Here is a 24,824-nt window from a genome sequence, read left to right as displayed (position 1 = left end):
TGGAACCCCTTATCCCATCACCCCGCCCCCGTTTCTATGAGGATGCTCCCTCCCTCCAACCTTCCTACCACAAACTCCCTCCTGCTTCCCTACCCTGACATTATCCTGCACTGGTCCATCGAGTCGTCACTGGACCAAGGGCCTCTCCTCCCACTGATGCCCAACAAGGCCATCCTCTGCTCTGTATGCGGCTGGAGTCATGGGTCCCTCCAGGTGTACTCTTTGGTTGGTGGTTTAGTCCCTGAGAGCTCTGGGGGGTCTGTTTGGTTGATATTTTTGTCCTTCTTATGGGTTGCAAACCCATTCAGCTCCTTCAATCTTTCTCTAACTCCTCCAAATCACTCTTTTAAAATAAGTTCTAGAAATAAATATTAGTAACTTTATAATCACTTTCTATTTATTATCAATATTACAATTGTTGGTATCAGAAACCGCTTTCGCCTCCACAGTGACGCCACCTGCAGGCGACAGGGACCTGTGCTTCTATTGCCATGCCAATGGCCATGCATTCCCAGAATACATTTGGTTCAGCTCCCACCTTCACCTGGGGGTAGAGATGTAACAGTTTAAATAAAAGGCAGACCCTCCTGTCCCCTTCCTCTTTTTTCTCTCCTCTCTCTCTCTCTCTCTCTCTCTCTCTCTCTCTCTCTCTCTCTCTCTCTCTCTCTCTCTCTCTCTCTCTCTGCCTCCTCTTGTCTCCAACATCCTCAATAAACCTCTTCCATGTCGGACCGTATTGACCTGGTGAACTCTATCTTGTATAAATGCCGCAGTTCTATCACAATAACAATTGAAACTGAGTCAAATATTTATTCTAATAAAAACACAATGTTTAAAAGTTGACAGATGGTTTTGTTTCGACAATAAATTATCCAAAAATAAAGACAGGAAGATGTCGATATAATAAATCTTACAGAGAAGTTTTGTGTGTGTGTGTGTGTGTGTGTGTGTGTGTGTGTGTGTGTGTGTGTGTGTGTGTGAAGCTGCGGGCAGAGTAGGCAGTGCAGTCGACTTGACTGTGTAAACATGAAGATTGTATAGAAACCATTGTGATTTCCGTTAATACCATTCCAGCTCTGGTCTCTTTTAAACAAGTAGCTTTTCGCAAATAAGTAAAACCATCTTTAGCAGACTCTGTCAGTCTCTAGTTCTTTCTTGTCAGTTTCAAATTGCTGAAAACGAGTCATTGCCTTCAACATTTGATTGACCTCATAGCTCCAGAGACTTGACACCAGAACGGAGGGGGTGTGAGTTTTAATAGTCACTCAATGGATCCAATACAGTATTTCAATTTTTCCCATGGTAACGCCAGGAAAGTAAAGTATGTGGAACAAAATGTAGTGATGCTAACAAAATAAATAACTCACAAAAACTGCCTCCCTCACTTTAAAAAATACCAAGTATCAGACCTCTGTACTTTAGTAAGATTCCCTTCCCCCAAATGCCCCTTAACACAGTATTTGAATATATTTGAGTAATCCTCCCTACTTGAACAAATGAAAGCCAACATTTTTTTCACATTAATTACTCAGAGTAAGCCGGAACTAGCATAGATTCCCTCCCATTTAAGAAATTTTGCCTGTGTGACAAAATAGAATAACATAACTTGAAGCTTCATCAACAAAATAATTTCACGTTAATTTTAACTGTAAGGTAATTAGTATTGCAATTTTCTTTCACGTCTACAAAGTGTGGGTGTATTTTAAATAATCAGATGGATGGACCCAGGAACCCACTCACTGCATTTTTTAAAAGCTTCCTTTCTCCATTCATTCTAGGCAGGTTTTGATCATTGGACAAATTGAATATTTTTAGTTAGTTCACTTTTACATTATTTATCTAAGAACTGACATTCTTGTGATCTGTTTCCAGTGTTTCTTCAATTACAGACACACATCCCTCTTTCTGCTTTTTCTCTGACTTTGTACTATTTCAGAGCAAAGTTAAGTCCTACACGGAATTGCCCTAATTTACTCTTATGGCTCAAATTCATTTTAATTCTTCTCCTAGGACCTCAACTACTGTGAGAAGATTTTTCACTTTTATTTGAGACTAAAAAGCTCCCAAACTTCATTATTAGGTTATTTTCTCCCTTAGGACTGGGGATGTGCTGCAGAAGTGCAGCATTTGTCTCATGTGTATGAAGCTATGGGTCAGTGGGCATGAGTCCCATGAGCCAGTGCTGAGTTACATTAAATATTACATGTAAATCTTAAAACTGCATATTAAAATGGGACAAGAGTGCAGTCCATTTATTTCTTATTCAGAATAGCTCCCACATTCACCTCTATCTGAATGCTACCATGGCTTTACTAGTTTATGTGTAGTTACAAAACCAACAGTTATCTCAAGAGAGGTGGACTATTCCATTGGAGAAGGATGGCAGGATTTGGTGACTTAATGGGAAAAAAATCTCAGAATCCAAAGATTTCTGTTCCAGATCAATGTATGGATCACATCAATCAGGAATAACTAAGCTTCTACAAATCAGACTATTATCAGTGTTCTGGAACAAAATTTCTATATATCCCCAACTGAAAGAAATATTAATATGGGAAAGAATTCTGAGAGATACCAATACTTACATAATGAGCATTGGTAGAGACCCGAGAACTTATGAAGTTGAATAAATTTTTCCATGTATACATAAAACAGCTAGCACGGACTGAAAGCTTAGGGTAATATCTGCCTTACAAAAATCACTGGCTTACTTTTTTTTTCTTTTTTTTCTTTTTTTTTTTTTTTTTTTTTTGGAGCTGGGGACTGAACCCAGGGCCTTGCGCTTGCTAAGAAAGCACTCTAGCACTGAGCTAAATCCCCAACCCCACTTTTTACATAGCTGTGTGTAGCTCTATCTTTCCAATTCAAACTCCTTCACTGAAGTTAGGAAAGGTTTATGAGTCTCACAGAGATATTCACCTTCTAAGACTCATGAAGTTCCTAGGATTCGTGAGTTTATGTGAGCAGACAACAGTTGCTGTCAAATGGAGACTCCTGAATAGCGTATCTGCCTGCAAACCACTCAGAGCATTCCAGCGGTGCAGTTTTCTTGAACACACATCCATACTGTGGTGAGCTTTTGAGTGATAGAGCTCCCAAGCCATCGAGCTCATGAGTGATAGAGCTCCCAAGCCATCGAGCTCATGAAAGAATCTCCTGTTTCTGTTCATTCCTATAAGTAAGAGCAATAAAATCAATGGATCGTTCCAATGGTCTGTCATTGCCTTGTATATTTGAAGTGAGCAAAACTAGACTCCCTACTAAAAATGACAGACCACTGGATATATAGCCATACGTGTGACCCTCAAGGACTGGGTTAAAAATAAAAACTCTGGGGTTAGAGAAATAGTTCAGTGATTAAGGTTACTGTCTGTTCTTCCAGAAGAATTAGAATACTAATGGGTAGTACATTTTCAATGTTCATTAAAAAAAACAAATGATAAACATAATTGTCAAAATTTAGAAAAATTTCAAGATAGCATGCATACTGCAAAGATTAAGTTAGTGTGTAAGGTTCCCCAGAGTTTATGTAAACATGAGAACCTTTAAAGATCTTTACATAAATTTAAATAAAATGAGGGGACTTTTGTAATCCAGCAATAATTCTATTGTAATGACAGAAAAAATGGTGCGATTGGATATTTTAAAATAACTGAAAGATGAATATTGTTTCACATCAAAGGATGTATATCTTTCAAGATAGAAAATACTGTCTGGATGAGCCACCATGCCCTTCCCTGCCTTGACACTCCCTTAATATATCATATATCATGGTTCTATAATAGAATTTATCTGTAGTCAAGTCTCTTTGTAGCCCAATATAAGGCTTTCATTTTCTACACAACTCTTCCCACATCAGTAGCAGCCCAGAACGAGTCCTGTGTGCTAAAAGCATTCAAGCATCAGGAAACCTAAATGTGGATAATGTAAGGATCTAACAAAGGCTGCCTATGACACAGTGCCCATTAAAAGTTAAATCATTGTCCATTGAGAGTAAGGGGGAAACTAATTTTCTCCTGAAAAATAGAAATATTATTTTAATTCTACAAACAATGAATATTTAGTATCTTCCAATTGAGAATTTATGAAGTATAATTTTATATGAAGAATATTGAAACCTACTCTATTTTATATTCTAATTGAAATGGCTATCACTTTTATTTCTATCAAAGTATGAAAGTACTGTATTTTATATTTTAATGTTAAAAGTTAAAAGAGTTCATAATTAAAAAGTAGCATTCTGTATTCATAGCCAGATACCATTATTACTTTGAATTTTTAAAATGAGTCTGTTCATGTTCTTGTCTTTGCTGTGTATGTGTGTGTGTGTTTACATATATACATTTGGGTGTATTTTGATCAATTATCTATATAGAATATTTGCATATTTTCTTTTTGTTTTTGACTTTTATATTTCTTGTATTTTAATATATTGTAGAATAGATATAGTTTATCGGGCATGTAATTTTTAGACATTTTTTTCCATAATGTGAAATTATATCTGTCTTATGTGTTTATTTGAAGAGAAGAAATTATTTCATGAAAGACAATTTATGATTCCTTAGTGGATCATGCCTGTAGTGTTAATGTTATAACTAAGAAACTGTTGTTTACACAACACTTTCCTCTAATCTTTCTATGAGCTGCTTTATGCCTTAACATTTTAATATAATGATACACATCTTGGAGAGCCATCATATCTTCCTTTGGTCCAGATGAGTTTCACCAAAGATTAAGGTGCTAGAAAAATCAATGATCACTCATGCTTAACCTGAAAGCATAGCTCTGGAGTTCATTATCTTCTAGTGATGGGAAATAAGGACATGGAATGAGCAAAGTAATATCAGAGGTAGTAAGTTGTATAAAAGGGAGTGAAAAACTAAGGAAATGTGAGGTACACTGCTGAGGACAGCATGTATGCTGAGCTGTGTGAGCAGGGACTTCCATGGGACTTTGGGAAAAACTGGGAAAGGACCATGTCTTCTACAGAAATTGACTAATTCTCTGGATGTCTCATGGATGGCAGAGTCAAGGGAGCCCACTCACTTCATGCATGACCCTCCTGGCCAACCAATGAGATAAACATATCCTGTTTACTAAATTAGAGAGATGGTCAGTCATTGAAGCTTCTCCTCCGTCTTTTTAACTTGTTAATTACAGACATTGGCTTATTTTACTGGTTACCAACCTCTAGCTGCTAATTTAGGGTCACCAAGCCTGACTCACATTGTTAGTTCCTGAGCATGGCAAATGTTGTTGGCTGTCACTTATGTCCTCTTTGCTTTCTCATTTACATGACCACCTTATAGTTTTATCCTGTGATGTGTCATTTTCCTTACTGCTTATAGAGCACTAAACCCTACCTCAACATAGTCCACTTTTATCAAGGTTCTTGTGATAAAATACCTGACAAGGTTTAACTTTCCAATTCATGCAACTATAAGAAAATACTGTAAACTGAGTAACTTTTATGCATTTGTCTCTCACTGTTCTTAGGGTTAGAGACCAAAAGATGAGGTCTGTAGTAATTACTGTTCCTCAAATATGCCACCTTCCCTAGGAGTCTTCACATAGTGGAAAAGACAACACAATTCTGCATGTTCTCCTTTACATGAGTACTAATTGTAATATAACAAGAATCTACCTCCATAATAAAGTCTTTTCAACAGGATAGGACCTAGAATCACAGAGCAAATAAGCCTCGGAGTATCTCTGTGTGGGTTTATCTAGAATAAGCTAATGTGGTTGGCAAACTCATCCTACATGTGGGCGCTACCATTCCATAATAAGACAATGGATGGAATGAAAAGGAGAATGTGAATTCAATACAAGCATTCACTTTCCTCGGCTTCTTGACTATGGATCATGTAACTGGCCTCAGTCTTCTATTAACAGAACTTCTCTGCTGAACCCAGTGCACTGTCATCTGGAACTAAGAGCCAAAACAAACTCTGCCTTTCCCAGGTCATTCGTTGACCATAAACACAGTAACAAATACATCTTTCAATGTCTTATTTCTTAACTTTTTTGGGGGGGTACATGACATAAATATCAGACTATAGAAAATATATATCAATTACAAGATGTGAACTGACTGAAAAGTGAGGGTTCTCATTCTATCTCAATGCTGGGGTGTGTGAACTCTGCCCAGGCAAATGAAACAGGAAAGCAGTAGACCACATCTTCTCCTGGGGTGACAGGCTCATGGAACGCTGATACCTGCTTAGCGTAGAATGCAGCATAAGATGGAGGTCCCAGGCCCAGTGAGAAATGGTGCACGCTGAGGCCAAGGTTAAGGTTCCCACACTCCTGGGCATCCAGACCCAGTGGGAATCTTGAGGAGTTGGAAATGAGGCCTGGAATCTGGCTTAACTCAGAGGAGAATGTCTGGTTCATGGAGGGGCTTTCTGTGGGAGACATAGACTGAGTGGTTTGATAATGAAGGCTTCCCTGCAAGGAAGTTCTTGATGAGAAAGACAGACCTTGCTTGTCTAAACTGTTTATTCATCATGGAAAAATCGGTGCAAACAATTTCCTCCGGGTGGACCAGAGATTAAATACCTGTTACAGGAAAGAATGTCTGGGAACAGAATCTTATTTGTTAAACCACTGGGGTTTCCTGGATATCTCATTAGCCTGGAGAACTCTGGGCTCAATGCTACATGAGTAGTTGTCATGGTCCTCATGTGTGATGTCTTGGTCATGTGGTCAGGAACCCAGTCTCAGGCAAATTCCAACACCTATAGTACTTAATTATGAGAATTGTCAGTGTTTCTTAATCTGCTTGACCATTCCAGCTTTTGTCTGGTGACACATTTCCATTTGACCCTTCCAGGTCATCTATGAGAGACTATATAAACAAGGCATCTATCGAAATTCTCTTTAGAGGTTAGTCAATAACTGAGATTGCTGCTTTGTTTTGAAGAGTTGCCAATCACCAGGACAACTATCAATAATTTTTTAAAACTTTTTTGTGTAAACCATATGTATTAAACAGAGATGAATTAGAGAATATTTTAAAACAATGATTCTAAGAGGCAAATATAATAATGTAGCAAAATTATAGCATTTACAGATATTTTTCCCTTACCCCAAATGTGGCACATTATAAAATACACTTAATAGTATTCACTTGAAGATAATTTCCTAAAGAAAATCAGTGATAATACTTCAAAAACAATACTGCTACATCTATAATTTATGTTGTCATTTGGATTAGTATATTGTTTTATACAGGGAGCAAACCTTTGTTTAACTTTGCCAAATTGACTTAAATTACAAACGCAATCAACATCTTTATATTGTTGCAGAATATCCCTAATTATTGCATTGTATCAACACTTAATCATACAATCACTGAAAACTAGCAAGGAAGAAAACATTCTCAGAACTGTAAGACAGAGAAAATGGGAATAAACGTGCTTGCATATTTGGAAATTATATTGCATCATTTTTCATAACTGTGTGCCTTGGGAAAGTAAAAACACTGTGTACCACTCTTGACTCTTATCAGTCTGGTCGCTTTTAATCTTGGGACTACAAGAAAATAGGAAGACTATAACATCTAATACTTTGAATTTTATGGCTCTTTAGTACATTTTCCACTCAAAGATAATTTGGAGCACACTGTAACACTTATGTACTTTTATTGAAAGCTTCTCAGTGCAAAACTAATTTAATTTAAATTCAGATAGGCATGAATCTTGAACAACTTGGATAAGGCTTATAACACTTCCTTATTTTTATAGTATTTTTTGTTTCCTCTGAAGCTAGTCACTTACCTTTTAAATTCTCACCTTCCCTTTTATGTCCAGTAATCCTCGTGGTTTAGCAAATATTAAAAACTTTAACAATTAAATATCTATCAGCATAAAAAAGGCCAACCAATTTGCTCATATTGCATAATTTTTATAGAAATTGTGTTGTTGAGAAAGTAGCCATGGATATTGTAATATTCCATTTATGTAAATCTTTACTAAACTAACTTAAATTGCAAATGTAATCATGAACTTTGCAGTGTTATAGACTACTGCTAATTATTGCCTTTGTATCAACACTTAATCATACAGTAGCTGCAAGCGCCTAAGGCAGAAAACATCTAAATGAGTCCTTCATTTCTCCAACATGAAAACACACAACAGAGGAATGTGAACAACAACATTTGAAGACTTTCACTTTGTTAATTTTATTTTACCAAGAGGCAAAACAAATCTATAGTGATAGAAATTAATAAGACAACCAAAACTATAATTGTCTTCATGAGATATTGTCTATAAAAATATTGTAATGCTGAAAAAAATTTTTGGTTCTAATTAACTTGGTGAATATATTTGTCAATCTCATTCAACTACAAGTAAAATTTATCTTGAATTCTCAGTGGGCATAGTGTTTGTTTTAAAAGTAGATAAAAATCATCAGGTTGAACAGTGTTCCTTTGTGGCTATGTACCAGATTTTAATTATCCATTCATCAGTTGACTGGCATGTAGGCTATTCCTAGATTCTCAGTGTTCTGAAGTAAGCATCAATGAACAGGAGTGAGCAGGTACCACTGTGGAAGGATAAAGAGTCCTTTGGGAATACACCCAAGGAAGGAATAGCCGGTTCATATGGTAACGATATTTCTAGCTTTTAAGGAACTTCCAGCCTGATATTCATAGTGGTTGTACCAGATCACACCCACACCAACAATGAACAAATGTTCCTTTTTTCATCCATGCCAACATTTGCTGTTTTGATCTTATCCATTCTAAATTGCGGTGAGATGAAATCTCCAATTTGTTTTAATTAGTTTTTTACTAACAGCTAAATATATGAAACATTATTTTTTATATTTCTCAGAAATGCTCATTCTTTTTTTTTTTTTGATTGTTTTTTTTTTATTAACTTGAGTATTTTTTTTTTTTTTTTTTTTTTTTTTTATTAACTTGAGTATTTCTTATATACATTTCGAGTGTTATTCCCTTTCCCGGTTTCCGGGCAAACATCCCCCTCCCCCCTCCCCTTCCTTATGGGTGTTCCCCTCCCAACCCTCCCCCCATTGCCGCCCTCCCCCCATAGACTAGTTCACTGGGGGTTCAGTCTTAGCAGGACCCAGGGCTTCCCCTTCCACTGGTGCTCTTACTAGGATATTCATTGCTACCTATGGGGTCAGAGTCCAGGGTCAGTCCATGTATAGTCTTTAGGTAGTGGCTTAGTCCCTGGAAGCTCTGGTTGCTTGGCATTGTTGTACTTTTGGGGTCTCGAGCCCCTTCAAGCTCTTCCAGTTCTTTCTCTGATTCCTTCAATAGGGGACCTATTCTCAGTTCAGTGGTTTGCTGCTGGCATTCGCCTCTGTATTTGCTGTATTCTGGCTGTGTCTCTCAGGAGCGATCTACATCCGGCTCCTGTCGGTCTGCACTTCTTTGCTTCATCCATCTAGTCCAATTGGGTGGCTGTATATGTATGGGCCAAATGTGGGACAGGCTCTGAATGGCTGTTCCTTCAGTCTCTGTTTTAATCTTTGCCTCTCCCTTCCCTGCCAAGGGTATTCTTTTTCCTCATTTAAAGAAGGAGTGAAGCATTCACATTTTGATCATCCGTCTTGAGTTTCGTTTGTTCTAGGGATCTAGGGTAATTCAAGCATTTGGGCTAATAGCCACTTATCAATGAGTGCATACCATGTATGTCTTTCTGTGATTGGGTTAGTTCACTCAGGATGATATTTTCCAGTTCCAACCATTTGCCTACGAATTTCATAAACTCGTTGTTTTTGATAGCTGAGTAGTATTCCATTGTGTAGATGTACCACATTTTCTGTATCCATTCCTCTGTTGAAGGGCATCTGGGTTCTTTCCATTTTCTGGCTATTATAAATAAGGCTGCGATGAACATAGTGGAGCACATGTCTCTTTTATATGTTGAGGCATCTTTTGGGTATATGCCCAAGAGAGGTATAGCTGGATCCTCAGGCAGTTCAATGTCCAATTTTCTGAGGAACCTCCAGACTGATTTCCAGAATGGTTTTACCAGTCTGCAATCCCACCAACAATGGAGGAGTGTTCCTCTTTCTCCACAACCTCGCCAGCATCTGCTGTCACCTGAGTTTTTGATCTTAGCCAATCGCACTGGTGTGAGGTGAAATCTCAGGGTTGTTTTGATTTGCATTTCCCTTATGACTAAAGATGTTGAACATTTCTTTAGGTGTTTCTCAGCCATTCGGCATTCCTCAGCTGTGAATTCTTTGTTTAGCTCTGAACCCCATTTTTTAATAGGGTTATTTGTTTCCCTGCGGTCTAACTTCTTGAGTTCTTTGTATATTTTGGATATAAGGCCTCTATCTGTTGTAGGGTTGGTAAAGATCTTTTCCCAATCTGTTGGTTGCCGTTTTGTCCTAACCACAGTGTCCTTTGCCTTACAGAAGCTTTGCAGTTTTATGAGATCCCATTTGTCAATTCTTGATCTTAGAGCATAAGCCATTGGTGTTTTGTTCAGGAAATTTTTTCCAGTGCCCATGTGTTCCAGATGCTTCCCTAGTTTTTCTTCTATTAGTTTGAGTGTGTCTGGTTTGATGTGGAGGTCCTTGATCCACTTGGACTTAAGCTTTGTACAGGGTGATGAGCATGGATCGATCTGCATTCTTCTACATGTTGCCCTCCAGTTGAACCAGCACCATTTGCTGAAAATGCTATCTTTTTTCCATTGGATGGTTTTGGCTCCTTTGTCAAAAATCAAGTGACCATAGGTGTGTGGGTTCATTTCTGGGTCTTCAATTCTATTCCATTGGTCTATCTGTCTGTCTCTGTACCAATACCATGCAGTTTTTATCACTATTGCTCTGTAATACTGCTTGAGTTCAGGGATAGTGATTCCCCCTGAAGTCCTTTTATTGTTGAGGATAGCTTTAGCTATCCTGGGTTTTTTGTTATTCCAGATGAATTTGCAAATTGTTCTGTCTAACTCTTTGAAGAATTGGATTGGTATTTTGATGGGGATTGCATTGAATCTGTAGATTGCTTTTGGTAAAATGGCCATTTTTACTATATTAATCCTGCCAATCCATGAGCATGGGAGATCTTTCCATCTTCTGAGGTCTTCTTCAATTTCTTTCTTCAGTGTCTTGAAGTTCTTATTGTACAGATCTTTTACTTGCTTGGTTAAAGTCACACCGAGGTACTTTATATTATTTGGGTCTATTATGAAGGGTGTCGTTTCCCTAATTTCTTTCTCGGCTTGTTTCTCTTTTGTATAGAGGAAGGCAACTGATTTATTTGAGTTAATTTTATACCCAGCCACTTTGCTGAAGTTGTTTATCAGCTTTAGTAGTTCTCTGGTGGAACTTTTGGGATCACTTAAATATACTATCATATCATCTGCAAATAGTGATATTTTGACCTCTTCTTTTCCGATCTGTATCCCTTTGATCTCCTTTTGTTGTCTGATTGCTCTGGCTAGAACTTCAAGAACTATATTGAATAAGTAGGGAGAGAGTGGGCAGCCTTGTCTAGTCCCTGATTTTAGTGGGATTGCTTCAAGTTTCTCTCCATTTAGTTTAATGTTAGCAACTGGTTTGCTGTATATGGCTTTTACTATGTTTAGGTATGGGCCTTGAATTCCTATTCTTTCCAGGACTTTTATCATGAAGGCGTGTTGAATTTTGTCAAATGCTTTCTCAGCATCTAATGAAATGATCATGTGGTTCTGTTCTTTCAGTTTGTTTATATAATGGATCACGTTGATGGTTTTCCGTATATTAAACCATCCCTGCATGCCTGGGATGAAGCCTACTTGATCATGGTGGATGATTGTTTTGATGTGCTCTTGAATTCGGTTTGCCAGAATTTTATTGAGTATTTTTGCGTCGATATTCATAAGGGAAATTGGTCTGAAGTTCTCTTTCTTTGTTGTGTCTTTGTGTGGTTTAGGTATAAGAGTAATTGTAGATTCGTAGAAGGAATTCGGTAGGGCTCCATCTGTTTCAATTTTGTGGAATAGTTTGGATAATATTGGTATGAGGTCTTCTATGAAGGTTTGATAGAATTCTGCACTAAACCCATCTGGACCTGGGCTCTTTTTGGTTGGGAGACCTTTAATGACTGCTTCTATTTCCTTAGGAGTTATGGGGTTGTTTAACTGGTTTATCTGTTCCTGATTTAACTTTGATACCTGGTATCTGTCTAGGAAATTGTCCATTTCCTGAAGATTTTCAAATTTTGTTGAATATAGGTTTTTATAGTAAGATCTGATGATTTTTTGAATTTCCTCTGAATCTGTAGTTATGTCTCCCTTTTCATTTCTGATTTTGTTAATTTGGACGCACTCTCTGTGTCCTCTCGTTAGTCTGGCTAAGGGTTTATCTATCTTGTTGATTTTCTCAAAGAACCAACTTTTGGTCCTGTTGATTCTTTCTATGGTCCTTTTTGTTTCTACTTGGTTGATTTCAGCTCTGAGTTTGATTATTTCCTGCCTTCTACTCCTCCTGGGTGTATTTGCTTCTTTTTGTTCTAGAGCTTTTAGGTGTGCTGTCAAGCTGCTGACATATGCTCTTTCCTGTTTCTTTCTGCAGGCACTCAGCGCTATGAGTTTTCCTCTTAGCACAGCTTTCATTGTGTCCCATAAGTTTGAGTAGGTTGTATCTTCATTTTCATTAAATTCTAAAAAGTTTTTAATTTCCTTCTTTATTTCTTCCTTGACCAGGTTATCATTGAGTAGAGCATTGTTCAATTTCCACGTATATGTGGGCATTCTTCCCTTATTGTTATTGAAGACCAGTTTTAGGCCGTGGTGGTCCGATAGCACGCATGGGATTATTTCTATCTTTCTGTACCTGTTGAGGCCCGTTTTTTGACCAATTATATGGTCAATTTTGGAGAAAGTACCATGAGGAGCTGAGAAGAAGGTATATCCTTTTGCTTTAGGATAGAATGTTCTATAAATATCCGTTAAGTCCATTTGGCTCATGACTTCTCTTAGTCTGTCGACATCACTGTTTAATTTCTGTTTCCATGATCTGTCCATTGATGAGAGTGGGGTGTTGAAATCTCCCACTATTATTGTGTGAGGTGCAATGTGTGTTTTGAGCTTTAGTAAGGTTTCTTTTACATATGTAGGTGCCCTTGTATTTGGGGCATAGATATTTAGGATTGAGAGTTCATCTTGGTTGATTTTTCCTTTGATGAATATGAAGTGTCCTTCCTTATCTTTTTTGATGACTTTTAGTTGGAAATTGATTTTATTTGATATTAGAATGGCTACTCCAGCTTGCTTCTTCTGACCATTTGCTTGGAAAGTTGTTTTCCAGCCTTTCACTCTGAGGTAGTGTCTGTCTTTGTCTCTGAGGTGTGTTTCCTGTAGGCAGCAGAATGCAGGGTCCTCGTTGCGTATCCAGTTTGTTAATCTATGTCTTTTTATTGGGGAGTTGAGGCCATTGATATTGAGAGATATTAAGGAATAGTGATTATTGTTTCCCTTTATATTCATATTTGGATGTGAGGTTATGTTTGTGTGCTTTCATTCTCTTTGTTTTGTTGCCAAGACGATTAGTTTCTTGCTTCTTCTAGGGTATAGCTTGCCTCCTTATGTTGGGCTTTACCATTTATTATCCTTTGTAGTGCTGGATTTGTAGAAAGATATTGTGTAAATTTGGTTTTGTCATGGAATATCTTGGTTTCTCCATCAATGTTAATTGAGAGTTTTGCTGGATACAGTAACCTGGGCTGGCATTTGTGTTCTCTTAGGGTCTGTATGACATCAGTCCAGGATCTTCTGGCCTTCATAGTTTCTGGCGAGAAGTCTGGTGTGATTCTGATAGGTCTCCCTTTATATGTTACTTGACCTTTTTCCCTTACTGCTTTTAATATTCTTTCTTTATTTTGTGCGTTTGGTGTTTTGACAATTATGTGACGGGAGGTGTTTCTTTTCTGGTCCAATCTATTTGGAGTTCTGTAGGCTTCTTGTATGCCTATGGGTATCTCTTTTTTTAGGTTAGGGAAGTTTTCTTCTATGATTTTGTTGAAGATATTTACTGGTCCTTTGAGCTGGGAGTCTTCACTCTCTTCTATACCTATTATCCTTAGGTTTGATCTTCTCATTGAGTCCTGGATTTCCTGTATGTTTTGGACCAGTAGCTTTTTCCGCTTTACATTATCTTTGACAGTTGAGTCAATGATTTCTATGGAATCTTCTGCTCCTGAGATTCTCTCTTCCATCTCTTGTATTCTGTTGGTGAAGCTTGTATCTACAGCTCCTTGTCTCTTCTTTTGGTTTTCTATATCCAGGGTTGTTTCCATGTGTTCTTTCTTGATTGCTTCTATTTCCATTTTTAATTCCTTCATCTGTTTGATTGTGTTTTCCTGGAATTCTTTCAGGGATTTTTGCCATTCCTCTCTGTAGGCCTCTACTTGTTTATTAATGATTTCCTGTGTTTCCCTAAGTGTGTTCATGTCTTTCTTGAAGTCCTCCAGCATCATGATCAAATATGATTTTGAAACTAGATCTTGCTTTTCTGGTGTGTTTGGATATTCCATGTTTGTTTTGGCGGGAGAATTGGGCTCCGATGATGGCATGCAGTCTTGGTTTCTGTTGCTTGGGTTCCTGCGCTTGCCTCTCGCCATCAGATTATCTCTAGTGTTACTTTGTTCTGCTATTTCTGACAGTGGCTAGACTGACCTATAAGCCTGTGTGTCAGGAGTGCTGTAGACCTGTTTTCCTCTCTTTCAGTCAGTTATGGGGACCGTGTGTTCTGCTTTCCGGCGTGTAGTTTTTCCTCTCTACAGGTCTTCAGCTGTTCCTGTGGGCCTGTGTCTTGAGTTCACCAGGCAGCTTTCTTGCAGCAGAAAATTTGGTCTTACCTGTGGTCCCGAGGCTCAGGTTCGCTCGTGGGGTGCTGCCCAGGGGCTCTCTGCAGCGGCAGCAACCAGGAAGACCTGTGCCGCCCCTTCCGGGAGCTTCAGTGCACCAGGGTTCCAGATGGTCTTTGGCTTTTTCCTCTGGCGTCCGAGATGTGTGTGCAGGGAGCAGTCTCTTCTGGTTTCCCAGGCTTGTCTGCCTCTCTGAAGGTTTAGCTCTCCCTCCCACGGGATTTGGGTGCAGAGAACTGTTTATCCGGTCTGTTTCTTTCAGGTTCCGGTGGTGTCTCAGGCGCAGAAGTCCTGCCGCTCCTGGGCCCTCCCCCACGGGAGCCCAGAGGCCTTATACAGTTTCCTCTTGGGCCAGGGATGTGGGCAGGGGTGAGCAGTGTTGGTGGTCTCTTCCGCTCTGCAGCCTCAGGAGTGCCCACCTGACCAGGCGGTTGGGTCTCTCTCTCACCGGGTCTGGGAGCAGAGAGCTGCTGCGGGCCGGGATCCGCGGGTGTGGGACTTCCGGTAAACACAGACCGTGCCTCCTAGAGAAATTCTGCTTCCGTGTCCCAAGCTCACCAGGCAGCTTTCTTGCAGCAGAAAATTTGGTCTTACCTGTGGTCCCGAGGCTCAGGTTCGCTCGTGGGGTGCTGCCCAGGGGCTCTCTGCAGCGGCAGCAACCAGGGAGACCTGTGCCGCCCCTTCCGGGAGCTTCAGTGCACCAGGATTCCAGATGGTCTTTGGCTTTTTCCTCTGGCGTCCGAGATGTGTGTGCAGGGAGCAGTCTCTTCTGGTTTCCCAGGCTTGTCTGCCTCTCTGAAGGTTTAGCTCTCCCTCCCACGGGATTTGGGTGCAGAGAACTGTTTATCCGGTCTGTTTCTTTCAGGTTCCGGTGGTGTCTCAGGCGCAGAAGTCCTGCCGCTCCTGGGCCCTCCCCCACGGGAGCCCAGAGGCCTTATACAGTTTCCTCTTGGGCCAGGGATGTGGGCAGGGGTGAGCAGTGTTGGTGGTCTCTTCCGCTCTGCAGCCTCAGGAGTGCCCACCTGACCAGGCGGTTGGGTCTCTCTCTCACCGGGTCTGGGAGCAGAGAGCTGCTCGAGTATTTTTTATATACATTTCAAGTGTTATTCCCTTTCCCGGTTTCCGGGCAAACATCCCCCTCCCGCCTCCCCTTTCTTATCGGTGTTCCCCTCCCAACCCTCCCCCCATTGCCGCCCTCCCCCCATAGACTAGTTCACTGGGGGTTCAGTCTTAGCAGGACCCAGGGCTTCCCCTTCCACTGGTGCTCTTACTAGGATATTCATTGCTACCTATGGGGTCAGAGTCCAGGGTCAGTCCATGTATAGTATTTAGGTAGTGGCTTAGTCCCTGGAAGCTCTGGTTGCTTGACATTGTTGTACTTTTGGGGTCTCGAGCCCCTTCAAGCTCTTCCAGTTCTTTCTCTGATTCCTTCAACGGGGGACCTATTCTCAGTTCAGTGGTTTGCTGCTGGCATTCGCCTCTGTATTTGCTATATTCTGGCTGTGTCTCTCAGGAGCGATCTACATCCGGCTCCTGTCGGTCTGCACTTCTTTGCTTCATCCATCTTGCCTAATTGGGTGGCTGTATATGTATGGGCCACATGTGGGGCAGGCTCTGAATGGGTGTTCCTTCAGTCTCTGTTTTAATCTTTGCCTCTCCCTTCCCTGCCAAGGGTATTCTTTTTCCTCATTTAAAGAAGGAGTGAAGCATTCACATTTTGATCATCCGTCTTGAGTTTCGTTTGTTCTAGGGATCTAGGGTAATTCAAGCATTTGGGCTAAAAGCCACTTATCAATGAGTGCATACCATGTATGTCTTTCTGTGATTGGGTTAGCTCACTCAGGATGATATTTTCCAGTTCCAACCATTTGCCTACGAATTTCATAAACTCGTTGTTTTTGATAGCTGAGTAATATTCCATTGTGTAGATGTACCACATATTCTGTATCCATTCCTCTGTTGAAGGGCATCTGGGTTCTTTCCATTTTCTGGCTATTATAAATAAGGCTGCGATGAACATAGTGGAGCACGTGTCTCTTTTATATGTTGAGGCATCTTTTGGGTATATGCCCAAGAGAGGTATAGCTGGATCCTCAGGCAGTTCAATGTCCAATTTTCTGAGGAACCTCCAGACTGATTTCCAGAATGGTTTTACCAGTCTGCAATCCCACCAACAATGGAGGAGTGTTCCTCTTTCTCCACATCCTCGCCAGCATCTGCTGTCACCTGAGTTTTTGATCTTAGCCATTCTCACTGGTGTGAGGTGAAATCTCAGGGTTGTTTTGATTTGCATTTCCCTTATGACTAAAGATGTTGAACATTTCTTTAGGTGTTTCTCAGCCATTCGGCATTCCTCAGCTGTGAATTCTTTGTTTAGCTCTGAACCCCATTTTTTAATAGGGTTATTTGTTTCCCTGCGGTCTAACTTCTTGAGTTCTTTGTATATTTTGGATATAAGGCCTCTATCTGTTGTAGGATTGGTAAAGATCTTTTCCCAATCTGTTGGTTGCCGTTTGTCCTAACCACAGTGTCCTTTGCCTTACAGAAGCATTGTAGTTTTATGAGATCCCATTTGTCGATTCTTGATCTTAGAGCGTAAGCCATTGGTGTTTTGTTTAGGAAATTTTTTCCAGTGCCCATGTGTTCCAGATGCTTCCCTAGTTTTTCTTCTATTAGTTTGAGTGTGTCTGGTTTGATGTGGAGGTCCTTGATCCACTTGGACTTAAGCTTTGTACAGGGTGATAAGCATGGATCGATCTGCATTCTTCTACATGTTGCCCTCCAGTTGAACCAGCACCATTTGCTGAAAATGCTATCTTTTTTCCATTGGATGGTTTTGGCTCCTTTGTCAAAAATCAAGTGACCATATGTGTGTGGGTTCATTTCTGGGTCTTCAATTCTATTCCATTGGTCTATCTGTCTGTCTCTGTACCAATACCATGCAGTTTTTATCACTATTGCTCTGTAATACTGCTTGAGTTCAGGGATAGTGATTCCCCCTGAAGTCCTTTTATTGTTGAGGATAGCTTTAGCTATCCTGGGTTTTTTTGTTATTCCAGATGAATTTGCAAATTGTTCTGTCTAACTCTTTGAAGAATTGGATTGGTATTTTGATGGGGATTGCATTGAATCTGTAGATTGCTTTTGGTAAAATGGCCATTTTTACTATATTAATCCTGCCAATCCATGAGCATGGGAGATCTTTCCATCTTCTGAGGTCTTCTTCAATTTCTTTCCTCAGTGTCTTGAAGTTCTTATTGAAATGCTCATTCTTTTAAGAGTTCCGTTTAGTTCAGTATCATAATTTTTAATTAGGTTGTCTGTTTTCTTAGGATTTAGATTTTTTTTATTCTAGCTATATAACAAATCTCTATAAGATGTCAGTTGGTAAAGTTTTTGTTTGTTTATTTAGTTTCATGAAGTTCCATTTGTCCACTTTTGGGCTCAATGACAGGATCGTATTCAGAGTTTCTTTCCTATCCCTGTAAGTTATAGAGTACAATGCTTCTGTAAAGAAAGATGAAGTTGTGATATTTGCAGGTAAGTACTTCTGTGCCTTCCCCCGCCACACACATCACACACACACAGACACACACACACAAATACACACACACACACACACACACACACACACACACTACTGGCTATTGTCATTGCTCCTGGATGCCATCTAAAACTTGATGTTAATACTCTATTCTTGGAGATAACACATGTGTGGAATTGGTGATAATCATTTGAAGTTGTATAACCCAGACACAGAAAGGCAAATACCATATCTCTCATATGTGGATGCTATCTTTGAAACTAGGTATCACACTTGCACTGGAGTACACATGGAAGTTAGAAAATCAATAACATGTCATGAAGCAAGGTTTCAAGAAACACAACAATACAGGTGGCATGAATGAGAAATGAAAATAATGAAACATAAGGGTAGAGTTAAGTAGGAGGCTGGGAAGTCAGGCTCAAAGGCAGAGTATAGAAACAGAAAGCTCTAAATGAAGAGCTTTGAATATGTCAGATGAAAACCTTTTGCTATATAGTATCCATATCTATATATATAATATATATATATAATATATGTGTGTGTGCGTGCATGCGTGCATGTGTGCACACACACATGCACACATATACACACGCACACCTGGGCCTGTACACACATATATATATAGAGAGAGAAAACACATATACATATATAAAGGAGTTTAGATAGTGTTACCCTATAATAAGGATGACAGTGCCTCTTTTAAACATCATTGCTACTAATTTGAAAGCCCAATGCTAGATATAGATTACTGTTTGATGAGCTGTTGCTCAGTGCGGAAACCATAGGTATACTGTCAATTTATACGGCATTTCCAGTGTTCCCAATTAACATTCCAAACTTGATGATGAGACCCAACTCCGGAGAAACAACCACATGCTTGAATTATAGGACATGAAAAATATCACACTGATATTGGCCTGGAAGCTTCATTCCAGCTATTTAGTCCTCGGGGTCCTTATAGGTTCTATGTGTGTTAACACAGAAAACATTTAACACTTACCTAAAATGAATTTACAACCTATAATAATGACTGTCCTGCTAAGACATGCCACTTAGACATAGTGGCAGTTTCTGATTGTATTTAAGAACTGTGCCAAGGATGGGACTCATCATTGGCAATGTAGACTCGGACAAAATGAATGGTTAAGTCATAAGCCTTAGGATAGAACATAATACAATTATTCTGGTAAAAGGGCATAGTACTTAATTGCCTCTTAAACTGTTTTTTATATGCCCATACATTATTGCATCTCTCAGCTGTTATCAGAGAAGCTTCTTTATTGTAGAGAAATTTTAATTCCAGCAACATGACTACTCTGGCTGGAATACAGACTTGCCTTTAGAACTCACCTTTAATCCAAAACAGTGGAAGTAAGGTTAGTTTACAGAAAGAAGCAGTTATGTTTAAAAGCTCTAATTGAGCAGCAGACAAAGTGACAAATCAGGACACATCCAACTCTCATGAGATCAGCACAGGAAAGGGAGGCTGTTTAAGAACAGAGCAGAAAGAGAGAGGAGGAGTACAGTTCTTTTTTCAGTTCGTTCATTCAGTTGTGAGTCAGTGCAGTGAGTGCAGTGCAGTGGGGTAGAATTTGTGGCAGTTCAGTTCATGAAGCTCAGAGGGAGATTTTTACTGGAGCAATCTTATAAACAAGTCTCAGACAGAACACGCTAGGCACAGGTGAAAACAGAATGAGCCAGAGAAGAAGGGCCAGATCAGAATGCATTGAGAGGGTTAGTTTGAGTCCAAGCAGAAGCAATTCAGCCAGAAGCAGAGAGAAGCCAGTTCGAACCCATTAGCTTGAAAAGAAGTTTGAACCAGAACACCTGACTTAAACCAGCAACTAGAGTTGAGAAAGAGCTAGAAAGGATGAGCTTATGTAGCAGTACCCCTCTAGAACAACAATTACTCAGGCAAATAAAAGGGATTTTTACATTTGTTTTTCAATAGATACATCGTGTATCTATATTGCAATGCTATCCCACGGTATCACTGCAGATGGGAAAGCAGAAATACTGAAAGAGTATCTAGAAAAGAAACAGTACTGTCTGGACATAGCCTGGCCATCACACGCATGAAATTTTAGCAGCTGTAAATGCGTGCACAAGTTATGCACAAGATGGGGAGATTTATGGATCCCATCCCTAGGTAAAAAGTCATTTGCAACTGATGTCTGCTGGGGAAGGAGACTATATTTTCTTCAGTTATTTAGTCTGCAAGGCTGCTTGTATTCTAATAGATGATCCTCCAGGCATGCACAAAGAGGCAGTATCAGGTGGACTGTTGGTTTTAAAGGAAAGAGAGAGTATGTATGAAGATCGGAAGAAGAAGGATGTAAGGGATGGTGTGTATATCGTAAAGGTTGGAACACAGATTCAATAAAATGCTATTTTAGCCACGTATTAAGCTCAATACAAACAACAGTATTTTTCTTACCTTTGTTTCTTAATATCCACTCCTTAGGAAGTACTTTAGTATTTTTCTTTATATCTCACATGACATATCATCACCACAGTCATATCTGTTTGTATATCTTCCAAATATCTGCACTCTATACCTAATTAAGAACTCCTACTCCCCAATCCCAAAGAATCCATGGGCATTCAAACCAGAGAGTAATATTTCCTACAATGAAAATAGGTACTATAGACAGTCACTACCTTATATAGTAAGTTATAAGCCTTATCATTGATATTAGAAAAGTAGTTTAATACTAGAGCCAGATAGTCACATAAAATTTTAATGCAGTAAACCAAGTACTTAGAGCAATAAGAATAATTTTGTGAATACCACAGTAATAAATCTGACTATAAAAGTTAGCGAAGTGAAAGAAAAATGTGAAAGTTGACTCTACAAAGTAAATATCATGCACCAAATTTTAAGAATCTTAATTAGCAAATATAATTAAATAATCAATGTACATACACACAATCTATTTATCATAATAACATCTAAAAAGAGAACTGCAATCTAGCAATTTTGAAAAATAAATACTAAGCAAACATTGAATTTAATTTTTTAAAAGCAATGCTTATTTTTTAACGTGGCACAGTTTCAAAATTGACAAAAAAAATCAGAAAACATGATAAATTATAGAAATTAGTCACTACACACTGGTAAAATCCTAAGAAAAGTCACTGAGTTTTAACAAAAGTTGAGGATGAAGAGTCAGCTGAGGACAACGGCCATTGTGTCCGGAGCCTGTCATTCCTGTGTCTTTTCAAAAGATACTCCAACCACCTCTACCTCAAAGAAAATACAAACCCAAACAACTGCTCTTCCTGCCCACCCCCCAAAAAAAATTTCTACCCACCTACATAGAATGATGTTATCAGTAGGATTCAGTTTCTGTATTAACTTCTAAACTGGTTATGTCCAATCTCAGCAGTTCTATTAAAACTCAATATTTTGAGCAAAATTCCTAGAGACATTTTTTTAGGTCAGTCAATCAAGCAGCCAGTAGTTTTAATGAGCACCCACAGGGCACATAGTTTCTACCCTGCCATTCTGCTCGGCCCTCCTGCAATAGATTTTTTTTAATCAACTTTTATGAGACAACATATTTTCAAGTTCCTCCTAATCTCCTAATAGATTTAAGGTTTCTGTAGAAGGGAATTCATTACTATTTTATATTATATTTAAAGTAATTACTTGAGTTCCAAAAAAGATATAATTTTCCAGCAAAATTAAAAAAGAATCAAGAAGAAAAATAGTAGCCTATTTTGCAGGCTCTCATTTTCCAGAAGCAGTGTTAAGTGGTTTATGTCTGTTAGTAAAATGCATAGTTACCAAGTGCCAATTAGTTTTTGGTACTGAGTTTAGTGTGTAAACTAATGGATAACAAAGTTCTGCTTAGTATTATTAAAATGTTCTTATAGAAAAGATATATAATTATAATTCTGTATATTTATAACATAGAATAAAACTGATACCCATGTTTATAATTCCAGAGTAAGAAATAATATTACCAATAATTTGTAGACCGTTCTTTAGTATCCCCTATATTTTTTCAATTGCTATTAGGACAGTATGTTAATTTTATATTTCATTGCATTTTACAGTGTCATGTTTCATTCTTAAGCAACATAGAGTGGACTGAATTATGCTTGATGCTGACATTTATGGTATTTAATATAGATGGTATCTCAAATGGATAGTTTTTATTTGAAAATTTACATGTCCCCTAAAATAAAGAAAGTCAAGTGCAGTTACTAATGTGCTTTTTCTCACTTACTGCCATTTTTCCAGAATGTGTGGTTTGGCTGAGCTCAATATTAGTTATTTTGGAAAGATACAAACCTCTCTTACAAGAAACTGCAAATCTGTTAGGAATCCAGTGAATAGTGAGGAGTCAAAACTTGAAAGTGTTGAAGCTCTTGTCTTCCTTGGAATCATTATCATCACTTCAGCTTAATTTCTGTACAGCATTACCTGTTGAGACATTATTACAATTTCTCTAGTTAGTCTATATGTGATAGATTCAAGGTTGTGCTCAATTTTGTTCTTGCTGTTATTTAGACAAATTATCTGTGTGTTGGTATGTGAGTCCCCTGATATCTAGATAACATTTTTAGGCCAGGTAAGATGGCTTGGCATGAAAGAACTTGGTGTCAGTAAAAGTCTGATAACCTGGACCTAGTCACCTGGAGCCACATGGTGGAAAGAGGTTACCAACTTACACAGGTTGTCCCCTGACTTCCACATGCATGCTGTGACAGACACATGTATACTCTTGCATATACACAAGTACATGAGGAACGTCTGAAAGAGATAACTTGTACTTACTATTCTATTCTATTAACTGTTCATTTGCTTAATCATTGTTTTGATCCACGTATTTATTAACCTGGAGGAAAGATGGTATGAATGGCATTGATTACTATGCTGTCTGGTGTGTCAGTAAAACTTCAAACGTAGAGCCTTTTGGCCAAGCATCTGTGATTTCATACTATAGTAGCATTTATTGCCTCCAGCTTCCTGCACTTTCCTATAAATTTAGTATGTCTTACCCAAGAAAGTAGATAGACACATATTTATACAGAAATTATGATTTTATAAATGATTTTTGAATACTAGCGTCTTTCAAAGTGCAAGGTGATTTTGAAATGCAAAACATAATGTCATAGGATTGAGTGCAACAGAAGTTTTCCTCTGTCCTGTGCTGTTGAACTGTGCAACATGGATAAGCAACATGAGGTAAGCAAATGCTTCTTCCTATAAGTAATTAATAATTACAAAATTAATTTTATATTACCCAATTTTTCCATAGGCAACATTATTACAGTTAAGAATTTTTGACTTTTTTGAATAAACTATTATTATATTTTGTTTTCTTTTAAAACGTTAGGAAAAATTAGGAAGTATTATCTAGAACCCAGAATGAGTTCAAATTTTTATTACCTTTATATCATTGTGATTGGCAATTTGTATTAATTTTCTTACCACTAACCAGTAGCTGATAGGAACCACTGACAAATATGAACTGACAACATTGGTTCCTGGTTTTGGAGGATTCAGACCATAGACACTTTGCCCTCTATTGCTGGACAGAGCATCATGTTGGCAAGGCATTTGCTGGAAAACAGAAGCTAAATGCATGACAGAAACTAAGCAAAAAAAGCAGATCAAAGCACAAGCAGTAAACAACAACCTTCCCTCTAATGAAGTCACAGTTTCTAGCTCTCCATATACCAGAAAGACCATAATTTTATTACTCCAAATAAGAATTAATGTATTAGCTAGATCAAGATTTTTTGTTTTTTCTATTCTCTCTCTCTCTCTCTCTCTCTCTCTCTCTCTCTCTCTCTCACACACACACACACACACACACGCACACACACACTAATGTAAAAAATGATTACCAATCCACCTAATCTTACAATTAAGATTCACATTACAATGTCAAGAACAAAGAGGAACTTACAACATAGCAATACGTGACAACATATTGCTGCTCTGAGAATAGACAGATGTGTGTCTATTCACTACAAGAAAATAAAGCCTGCAAGAGCAAATTTTAAAATATCTTTTCTGGTATAAGTATTAAGGAAGCTGACTGGTTCATATTTTAGAAAATAAAGTACTGTCCATTTCTACTACCAGAAGTTACTCAAAATATTATCTGACATAAAACATCAGATGCGTAAGCAAACTTAAAGTTATGATTATGTTTATTGCTATAATACCTTCATTATGCTCTTCATGTATGTTAAGGTATTCAAAATACTATTCCAACATGTTTTTATCAAAGATTTTTAATATTTGTGGAGTCTAAAGCCTAGGGTATCTGACTAGATGTGGATTAAATATGTAATATACATGTAGAATTTTAGGGATATCCATGAAGGAAAATAAAGAAAGAAATGAAGTGTGTTATATATTGGCATTTGAGGAACTCTTGTGGTGTTCTCTTTGAGGCTTGACATTAGTTTTCTGTGAAG

At 38.5% G+C, this 24,824-nt stretch overlaps 1 long non-coding RNA gene across 1 annotated transcript in view; it reads right to left on the bottom strand.

The window, feature by feature from the left end:
- Positions 1-379: 379 nt before the first annotated feature.
- LOC120101586 (uncharacterized) overlaps positions 380-24,824 on the bottom strand; it is a 30,495-nt gene continuing 6,050 nt past the window's right edge. The window contains exons 2-3 of the long non-coding RNA XR_015683640.1: positions 22,684-22,815; positions 380-544 (exon numbers count right to left, since the gene is read on the bottom strand). This is a non-coding gene — a long non-coding RNA (uncharacterized LOC120101586). The remainder of the gene's footprint in view (positions 545-22,683; positions 22,816-24,824) is intronic.

This window comes from Rattus norvegicus, chromosome 3, assembly GCF_021556685.1.
Source record: "Rattus norvegicus strain SHRSP/BbbUtx chromosome 3, alternate assembly SHRSP_T2T, whole genome shotgun sequence".
NCBI classification, from domain to species: domain Eukaryota; kingdom Metazoa; phylum Chordata; class Mammalia; order Rodentia; family Muridae; genus Rattus; species Rattus norvegicus.
This window is presented reverse-complemented; position numbering and strand designations above follow the sequence as displayed.